This window comes from Papio anubis, chromosome X (assembly GCF_008728515.1).
Source record: "Papio anubis isolate 15944 chromosome X, Panubis1.0, whole genome shotgun sequence".
Lineage (NCBI taxonomy): Eukaryota > Metazoa > Chordata > Mammalia > Primates > Cercopithecidae > Papio > Papio anubis.
Window position 1 is genome coordinate 77,254,359 of NC_044996.1, and position 8,681 is coordinate 77,263,039.

Consider the following 8,681-nt stretch of genomic DNA (forward strand, 5'->3'; position numbering starts at 1 on the left):
TGTATATGACTGTTATTTTCTTTGGAAAGAGTCCCTTCCTTGAGCAACAGGTGGAAATAAGATTCACAGGTTTTCCTCCCAGAATATTTTGCTACAGAACCTAGGGGAGTGTGATGCTAATTTGCAGGTTTCTGAGCGGCCTCTCATCAGTGTGTAGATTTAAAAAAAAATAGTGCATCAGAGTGAAGAAATGACATCCCTAATATCAGACCCTGCGTTAGTGGTCAAAGCTGTTAGTGGATCCCAACCCTTATGATGACCTTGGCAGGGCTCTTCTAGCAGGAGTGTAGGCAGCAGGAAGAGCACTCTCTATGTGCCTGGCACTTCCATGCGCAGATTATGATTACACCTGGGAGTCAGGGGACATGATGAGAGAGAGGCATCCCCCATGCACTTTCCTGAAAGGACCTGGTTCCCCTTCCTCTGGCCTGTGGGCAAAGGATACATGGCTTCCACCAGTAAGACTTTAAAGTGCAGCGGGAGAAAATAGTAACTGTGGTCAGTATTGACATAGAAAGAGTTAAAAGGAACCGCTCCCTCCCGCCGTCGGCTGACGTGGAGGGCCGGAGAATTGGTTGGGGAGCGACGGCGGCTGCGGGCTACGCAGCGGCGGCAGCCACAACGGCAGCGGCAACAACAACAGCGGCGGCAGCAGCGGCAGCAGCGGCTGCAGCAGCGGCAGCAGGGAGCGGACGATGCATCCGTGCCAGGCAGCGGTGGGTAAGTCACCGGCGCGCAGCCGGGCTCCCGGATGTATCACCTTAATCCCGCTGCAGCCGGATGCTGGGGAGCAGGGCCTATCCCTCCGTATTGTGACTTGTGCATCATGGACAATTTTGCTGAGGGAGATATCACTGTGGCAGATTATGCCTTGTTGGAAGACTGCCCTTATATGGACAATTGTGTCTTTGCTGCTGAATTTATGACCGATGATTATGTTCGTGTGACTCAGCTTTACTGTGATGGGGTGGGTATGCAATATAAAGATTATGTCCAAAGTGAGAGGAATTTAGAATTTGACATCTGCAGTATATGGTGTAGTAAACCAATTTCTGTCCTGCAAGAGTATTGTGATGCCATTAAAATAAACATTTTCTGGCCACTTCTGTTTCAACATCAAAACAGTTCTGTAATATCACGATTGCATCCCTGTGTGGACGCCAGCAATTCACGTGCTTCCGAGATAAATTTGAAGAAATTACAACATCTTGAGTTGATGGAAGATATTGTGGATTTGGCAAAGAAAGTTGCTAATGATTCATTCCTTATTGGAGGCTTATTGAGAATTGGTTATAAAATAGAAAATAAAGTATTGGCAATGGAAGAAGCTCTGAATTGGATAAAATATGCAGGCGATGTAACAATTCTAACTAAATTAGGATCAATTGACAATTGTTGGCCTATGTTAAGTATTTTCTTTACTGAATACAAGTACCACATAACTAAAATTGTAGTGGAAGACTGCAATTTGCTTGAAGAACTTAAAACCCAAAGTTGTACGGATTGTGTAGAGCAAGGAGAACTAATGAAAATGAAAGGAAATGAAGAGTTTTCCAAAGAAAGATTTGATATAGCTATTATCTATTACACCAGAGCCATTGAATATAGACCTGAAAACCACCTTCTTTATGGTAACCGAGCTCTTTGTTTTCTTCGTACTGGACAGTTTAGAAATGCACTTGGTGATGGAAAGAGAGCCACTATTCTGAAGAATACTTGGCCAAAGGGTCATTATCGTTATTGTGATGCTCTTTCTATGCTGGGGGAATATAACTGGGCTCTGCAAGCAAACATAAAAGCTCAAAAACTCTGTAAAAATGACCCTGAGGGAATCAAGGATCTAATTCAGCAACATGTAAAGTTACAAAAACAAATAGAAGACCTACAAGGTCGAACAGCAAATAAGAATCCAATTAAAGCCTTTTATGAAAACAGGGCCTACACACCTAGGAGTTTGTCAGCACCTGTATTTAGTACTTCACTTAACTTTGTGGAGAAGGAAAGAGATTTCAGAAAATTTAATCACGAAATGGCCAATGGTGGTAATCAGAATCTAAAGGTGGTGGATGAGGCATTGAAGGTAGATGATTGTGACTGTCATCCTGAATTTTCACCACCATCAAGTCAGCCTCCAAAACATAAAGGAAAACAAAAATCTGGAAACAATGAATCAGAGAAGTACAGTTCTAGTTCACAATTGACTTTACCAGCAAATTTGAAGAACATCTTGGAGAAACAGTTTTCTAAATCTTCCAGAGCTGCACACCAGGATTTTGCTAATATAATGACAATGCTGAGAAGCTTAATTCAAGATGGCTATACAGCCTTATTGGAGCAGCGTTGCCGCAGTGCCGCACAGGCCTTTACAGAGTTGCTGAATGGTTTAGATCCTCAAAAAATAAAGCAATTGAACCTGGCCATGATTAACTATGTCTTGGTTGTCTATGGACTTGCCATTTCTCTCCTTGGAATAGGACAGCCTGAAGAACTATCTGAAGCTGAAAACCAGTTTAAGAGGATTATTGAACACTACCACAATGAGGGACTTGATTGCTTGGCCTACTGTGGAATTGGAAAAGTATATTTGAAAAAAAACAGATTTCTAGAAGCTCTCAATCACTTTGAGAAAGCAAGAACCTTGATTTATCGTCTTCCTGGAGTGTTAACTTGGCCCACAAGTAATGTGATTATTGAAGAGTCCCAGCCAGAAAAAATAAAGATGCTGTTAGAGAAATTTGTTGAAGAATGCAAGTTCCCTCCAGTGCCAGATGCCATTTGTTGCTATCAGAAGTGCTGTGGATATTCTAAGATCCAGATATATATAACTGATCCAGACTTTAAGGGTTTTATACGTATCAGCTGTTGCCAGTACTGTAAAATAGAATTTCACATGAATTGCTGGAAGAAATTAAAAACTACAACCTTTAACGATAAAATTGACAAGGACTTTCTACAAGGAATATGTCTTACCCCTGACTGTGAAGGTGTTATTTCTAAGATTATCATCTTCAGCAGTGGTGGTCAAGTTAAATGTGAATTTGAACACAAGGTCATAAAAGAAAAGGTTCCTCCAAGACCTATTCTGAAACAGAAATGTTCTAGTCTAGAGAAACTAAGACTGAAAGAAGACAAAAAATTGAAGAGAAAGATCCAAAAAAAAGAAGCAAAAAAATTAGCACAAGAAAGAATGGAGGAGGACTTAAGAGAAAGTAATCTACCCAAAAACGAAGAGCAGAAAGAAACTGTACACAATGTTCACCGCTGTCAGTTCCTTGATGACAGAATTCTACAGTGTATAAAGCAGTATGCTGACAAGATTAAATCCGGCATATGGAATACAGCCACGCTTCTCAAAGAATTGCTTTCTTGGAAAGTTTTGAGCACAGAAGACTATACAACCTGTTTTTCAAGCAGAAATTTTCTAAATGAAGCAGTGGACTATGTTATTCATCATTTGATTCAAGAAAAGAGCAGAGTAAAGACAAGAATATTTCTGCATGTTTTGAGTGAGCTTAAAGAAGTGGAGCCCAAATTAGCCGCCTGGATCCAAAAACTTAATAGCTTTGGCTTAGATGCCACAGGACCTTTCTTTTCTCGGTATGGAGCATCTCTTAAACAGCTTGATTTTAGCATCATGACTTTCCTCTGGAATGAGAAATATGGTCACAAACTAGACTCTATAGAAGGAAAGCAACTTGATTATTTCTATGAGCCAACATCATTGAAGGAAGCCCGTTGTTTAATATGGCTGCTAGAAGAACACAGAGACAAGTTCCCAGCATTGCATAGTGCTTTAGATGAATTCTTTGATATAATGGACAGCCGCTGTACTGTGTTAAGGAAACAAGACGGTGGTGAAGCACAGTTTAGTTCTACCAAGGTGAAAAACAAAGGCAAGAAAAAGAAGCTAAAGGATTCAAAACCTATGTTAGTTGGGTCTGGAACAACTTCAGTAACTCCAAATAATGAGATCATCACTTCAAGTGAAGACCATAGCAATCAAAATTCAGATACTGCAGGCCCATTTGCAGTGCCTGACCATCTTCGGCAAGACGTAGAAGAATTTGAAGCTCTCTATGACCAACACAGTAATGAATATGTTGTCCGCAATAAGAAGCTATGGGACTTTAACCCAAAACAAAAATATTCAACTCTATATGATTACTTCTCTCAGATGTTGGAGGAACATGGTCCCTTGGACATGAGTAGCAAGATGTTCTCTGAAGAATATGAGTTTTTCCCAGAAGAAACTCGACCAATACTAGAAAAAGCAGGAGGTTTAAAATCTTTTCTCTTGGGATGTCCTCGTTTTGTTGTGATTGACAACTGCATTGCATTGAAGAAAGCTGCATTACGGCTCAAGAAAAAAAGAAAGAAGAAAAACATTAAAACAAAAGTAGAAGACATTTCAAAAGCAGGAGAGTATTTACAAGTTAAACTACCACTGAATTCAGCTGCTAGGGAATTTAAACCAGATGTAAAGCCTAAACCAGTGTCAGATTCATCTTCAGCACTACCTTCTGAAGATGTGAAGCCCAAACCTGCGTCTGCTAATTCTCCCAAGCCAGCTTGTGAAGATGTGAAGGCTAAACCACTATCTGGTAATTCTTCTAGGCAAGTTTCTGAGGATGGGGAAACCAAAGGGGTTTCTTCTAATTCTCCCAAACCAGGCTCTGAGGATGCAAATTACAAACAAGTCTCCTCTAATTCCCCTAAACCGGTTCTTGAGGATGTGAAACCAACTTATTGGGCTCAATCCCATTTGGTCACAGGATACTGTACGTATCTTCCTTTCCAGAGATTTGATATCACCCGGACACCACCAGCATACATAAATGTGTTACCAGGTTTGCCCCAGTACACCAGCACATATACACCCTTGGCCAGCCTTTCTCCTGAATATCATCTACCAACATCAGTACCAGTGGTGCCGTCTTTTGTAGCCAATGACAGAGCAGATAAAAATGCTACTGCCTATTTTGAGGGTCATCATTTGAATGCTGAGAATGCTGCTGGTCACCAGATTGCCTCCGAAACACAGATCCTTGAGGACTCTTTGGTAACATCTGTAAAGTCACAGTGCAGCACAGGTGATGCTTATATGGTCCTAAGTGAGTCTGACAGAAATGATGGGCATTGTGGAAATTCTAACAACAAATGTGAAGTAATTCCAGAAAGCACCAGTGCAGTAACAAACATTCCACACGTGCAGATGGTTGCCGTACAGGTATCTTGGAACATAACACACCAAGAAGTCAATACTGAGCCATATAATCCTTTTGATGAACAACAAGGGGAAGTTTCACGGATTGAAAAGGAGTACCAAGTATTACAAGACCAACTTAAAGAAGCGTGTGAAAATTATGAGCAGATAATACTTAAGGGCTTAGAAGAAACCAGGGACCTGGAAGAAAAGTTGAAAAGGCACTTAGAAGAAAACAAGATGTCAAAGATGGAATTAGATTGGTTCCTTCAAGATCTGGAAAGAGAAATTAAAAAATGGCAACAGGAAAAAAAAGAAATCCAAGGAAGACTAAAATCACTGAAGAAGAAAATTAAAAAGGTTTCAAATGCCAGTGCAATGTATACCCAGAAAAATGATGGAAAGGATAAGGAACATGAATTACATCTGGATCAGTCCCTTGAAATCAGAAACACACTTATAAACAAGAAAATGAAAATAGAAGAGTGCATAAAGAAAGGGAAAGAGGATTATGAAGAGAGTCATCAGAGAGCTGTGGCTGCAGAGGTATCCGTACTTGAAAACTGGAAGGAGAGTGAAGTGTATAAGCTACAGATCATGGAGTCACAAGCAGAATCCTATCTGAAGCAGCTGGAGCTGATTAGCCATGATCCTGCAGCATATCCTCACATGCAGTCTGATATATGTTCATGGGAATTGTTTCTTTCTCATGTTACAAAAGAAATTGAGAAAGCAAAGTCTCAGTTTGAAGAACAAATTAAAGCAATTAAAAATGGTTCTCGGCTCAGTGAACTTTCTAAAGTGCAGATTCCCAAGCTTTCATTTCCTGCCTGTAACGTGGTTCATCCTGAGTTACTCTCTGAGTCTTCAGGCCACGATGACCAAGGGCTTATGACTTCTGCAAGCTATGTGACTGGAAACCTCGCAGCATTTCACAGGGATTCCAGTGTGTTCTCTGCCAGCGATTCCCCAGGGGAGGCTCCTTCTGCGCTGTTGCCAGGACCACCCCCAAGTCAGCCTGAAGCCACTCAGCTGCCAGGGCCAAAAAGGGATGGCCAGGCAGCTCTGTCAGAGCAAAGCCCTGTGGCTGATCAGAAGCAGCCTGTTCCTCCAGGACATGCTGCACGTTCAAGCCAGTCTCCAAAAAAGCCGTTCAATAGTATTATTGAGCACCTGTCAGTGGTATTCCCATGTTACGATAGCACTGAGCTTGCTGGTTTTATTAAAAACGTGCGAAGCAAAAACAAGAGCTCACTTTCAGGATTGAGTATTGATGAAATTGTCCAAAGAGTGACAGAACACATTCTAGATGAACAGAAAAAGAAAAAGCCAAACCCAGGAAAGGACAAGAGGACTTATGAGCCCAGTTCTGCTGCCCCCGTGACCAGGTCCTCCCAGGACCCACCCTCGGCTGTTATTGCACCATCACCCAAAACCAAGGGGCAGAAAGCAGAAGATGTCCCTGTGAGGGTTGCACCGGGTGCAAGTTCCTGTGAAATATGCCACAAGATGTTCAAATCAAAAAACGTGTGTGTGCTCAAATGTGGGCACAAGTATCACAAAGGGTGCTTTAAGCAGTGGCTTAAAGGGCAGAGCGCTTGCCCAGCCTGCCAGAGTCATGATCTCCTGTCAAAAGAGTAGCCTGCACCTTCTGGAAGAGGCTGGCCCAGTGAGAAATGGGAGCTGCCTTCCTGCTCCCCTAGGTAGTCACACTTCACTAAAGCGTCATCCACCGGCATGCTGAATTGGAAGAATGACAATTTCCTATCACTGGTGTAAAAAGCAAACATTTGAAGACCCTTTTTCATTGTGTGTCACAAAGCTAAATTCATGGAAATCGTTAATATCATTGATATTAAGTAATTTCCCCATTTCGAGTGAATACTTTGATGATGGCCAAGCAGTGGCTAATAAAATGCCAGCTACCACACTCGTGGGTCGCTGGGGCTGTGCAGGGCTCTTTGAGGTGGGTGGCTTCTTTTGGAAAGTACTGTGAGTGCCTTGAAGCAGTATTCTAGTGATAAGAATTCTTAACATATTCAAGCGCCCCACGTTTGTTCCCCTTTTGTGTTTGAAAAACCTGTTCTAGTAGCTCCGCAAGAGAGATGATACTGACTTTTAAAATTTTTCACAAGAGTCTGTATTCCTGAAAATATGTCTATATTTTTCCTCAAAGATTCTGCATTTTAAGAATGGGCATAAGCAAACTACATTTTAATGATTTATAATGTTAAAATATTGGCTGATTTAGACCAAAAGATTCAAATCTCCTCTTTGTGAAATCCCATCTGCATTTGATTTTTTATTATTTTGTGTTCCCCCCAATGGATTGTTTTAAGTGTTTACTTTTCGTCTTTTATAGATGTAATCTGATTTTCAAAAATCACTAAAAGTTTTTAATTAGTATGGACTAAGACTTTTCCCCCTGGAATCGAGGCTGTGTGTCCATCATCCCAGCCCCCAGTTGGAGCCTGCTCTTCAAACTCCGCTGCCCTCCTCAGCAGCTTCTGTCCTCTTTTGTGAGTCAGTCAGCAAGTGCTTGGGATCCACATCCAGCTGTGCTGAGCACACAACAGGCTGTGTGTGGAAACGGCCACCATCATTATCCTTCCCTACCCCCGCCCCACAAAAAGAGAAGCTGTGTCTTTAGACAGCCCTAAGGTGTCTGTGTAACAATCGTTCTGTGTTTGACATTTGTGTAAAGTAATGCATGCAATCTTGTATTGTGGCCTAAGAACAAAACTGTAACTGCATTTGAAACCATGAAAAAATTAGATATTGTTTTGTGACTTTTAGACAGTGGTAAATATAGAACCATGAATTCTGGACACCTTCCATTTCTCTCAAACATGAAGGATCAAAAAAAATGCTTTTTGATGTGTTGTTTGTTCCACTGGAAACTTAGAGTCATGAGTTTATGAGCTGATTTGGTCACCTTCCTCTGCCTTTGTTCACCGTGAGTTCTGATGTCTTAGTGACTTAGTTCATAGAAGCTCACGCCTTAGTTTGAAACCGATTCTCCACGGTGGTCCCCAAAACATTGTCTGCATATCCACAAGAACTGAGTGCTATGGGTGTTAACATGCATAAAGATCAGTTTGCAGCAGCAAGTACAAAAGGAGAAGAGGAACATCTGTTGAATGAGTATGTTTTATATACAACTTCAGATACTTGTGAACATGCCTTATATTTGTCCAACAACTGTCAGAATAAAGAACATTCTAAAACGAGCAAAAAAAAGAAAGAAAGAAAGAAAGAAAAAGAAACAGTTAAAAACAAAACGTAGTAAGTTACCAGAGGTGCCTTGTAAAGAACTTGACTAATGTGTGCAAAGGACCAGAAGGTTTACAATGATTACTTTAATAAAAATATTGGGAACATTTGAGGTTGGGAAAATCATGGAAACTGGTTCAGACTGAGGAGACTTAGAGTCAGCCAGAAAAATGATGACCACAGAAAATAAGAGACATAATGCAGG

The 8,681-nt window shown here is 41.2% G+C and overlaps 1 pseudogene across 1 annotated transcript; it reads left to right on the top strand.

Annotated features, from left to right (window-relative positions):
- Positions 1–805: 805 nt before the first annotated feature.
- On the top strand, positions 806–8,434 carry LOC101010481 (annotated as a pseudogene). The gene has a single exon (XR_002519584.2). The product of XR_002519584.2 is annotated as an E3 ubiquitin-protein ligase TTC3 pseudogene (transcript).
- The last annotated feature ends 247 nt before the right edge of the window (positions 8,435–8,681 follow it).